This window comes from Eumetopias jubatus, unplaced genomic scaffold (genome assembly GCF_037043125.1).
Source record: "Eumetopias jubatus isolate StellerSeaLion01/CBP00866 unplaced genomic scaffold, mEumJub1_p1.0 scaffold_4, whole genome shotgun sequence".
Lineage (NCBI taxonomy): Eukaryota > Metazoa > Chordata > Mammalia > Carnivora > Otariidae > Eumetopias > Eumetopias jubatus.
Window position 1 is genome coordinate 42,776,990 of NW_028274810.1, and position 1,429 is coordinate 42,778,418.

The following is a 1,429-nucleotide window of genomic DNA, read 5'->3' on the forward strand; positions in this document are numbered from 1 at the left end:
AGGAAATGGACTTAACCTCTCACCCTGGAATTATTAGTTGGGAGAAGAGGGAATTGTTAACATTTGGGCATGTATTAAATGTTAAATGAATATGCCAGGAGTTCTACATGTAGCAAGACAGCAGCACTTGGTGGAAACTTGTGTTTTATAGAAATAATACCAGTTGGTTTTGGAGAGCCATTCAGGTCCATTCAAAAAGTCCCATAAAGTATGCTTTGCAAGAGGGCTGTGTGTGATACAATTCTGATCTAAACAATACACTAAATAAATCTTAAATGTATTTTCCAAGGTCAGAGATTTTGAGAATTTTGAGTGGCAAAGAGCATTATTTTCTGCTTGACTAAAGATGTGTTTATTTTGCATTTTTCAGCTCCAAGCATATAGTCCTCCTGGCTTTAAAATGCTCTAAAGGGCATAGTAGTAGTAATGTGTTGTCATTTTAATTGGTGGACTGGAAGAATGGGCAAGGGTGTCTTTTGCAAGTAGTCCTTCCATCTCCTATAAGGAAGTATTGCCTTTAAGAGGCAACATAGACTGACTTGTTAAAAGCATTGTATATTAAGTGGTATTTAGTAGGTCAGATGTATTTCCTGAGATATGTTCAAGTTATTTGGTAAGAATTGAGGGAACTTTGACACCTAAAACCACTGATCTAAGCTTTAGGCAGAGGAGGTTTTGATTGGTGTGGTATGCACTAATAATAATAGCAAATACTAATGAACTGCTTACTGTGTGCCAAGCAAGCATATGATAGCAGATTTAATTCTCACCACCTTAGGAGAAAGGTGTGTTGATTATCCTGTTTTCATATGAGGAGATCTAGCCAGAGAGCTTAAATAACTTGCTCAAGGTCATATAGTTAGTGAAGTTTAACCTAAACAGATTGCTCCAGAGGCACTACCCAATCTCTGGAGCAAGAATATTCCCTTTGTGTCAGGCGTCACTAAGGTGTTGCAGGTGGAAGTGTGCAGGGGTTGCTTTTCAGTCTTTTTTTCTCGTGTGGTGTGGCTCCTAGAGTTACAAACCTTAGCACAGAATAGAGAAGCAGATGTGTGGATGGGGGAAAAGCACTGAAATCGTCGGCCATCGTGAGTTAGAAAACCACACATACATAGAATTTACATAATTCTGATTTGACAGCAAACATGTGACCATGAGGCTTTAGGCAAAGTCTCCTGTCTGAGACAATTTGTTTCCATGCATGTTTGGTGCCTCTCACTTAACCTAATAGTATGCCTTATCCAGTTTTCCTTTTGTTTAAATTACATTACAGAACAGTTATATACTGAGATATGAAGAACTTTTTTTTTTTTTAAGAAAATAGTATATCACAGGTAGTAAGGATAAATACTGTTTTGTGAAATTCCTTTTTTAGTTGTAACTGTGGCATGCTATATAAACTGTATTTTTTTAATGTGGGTAACAGTTT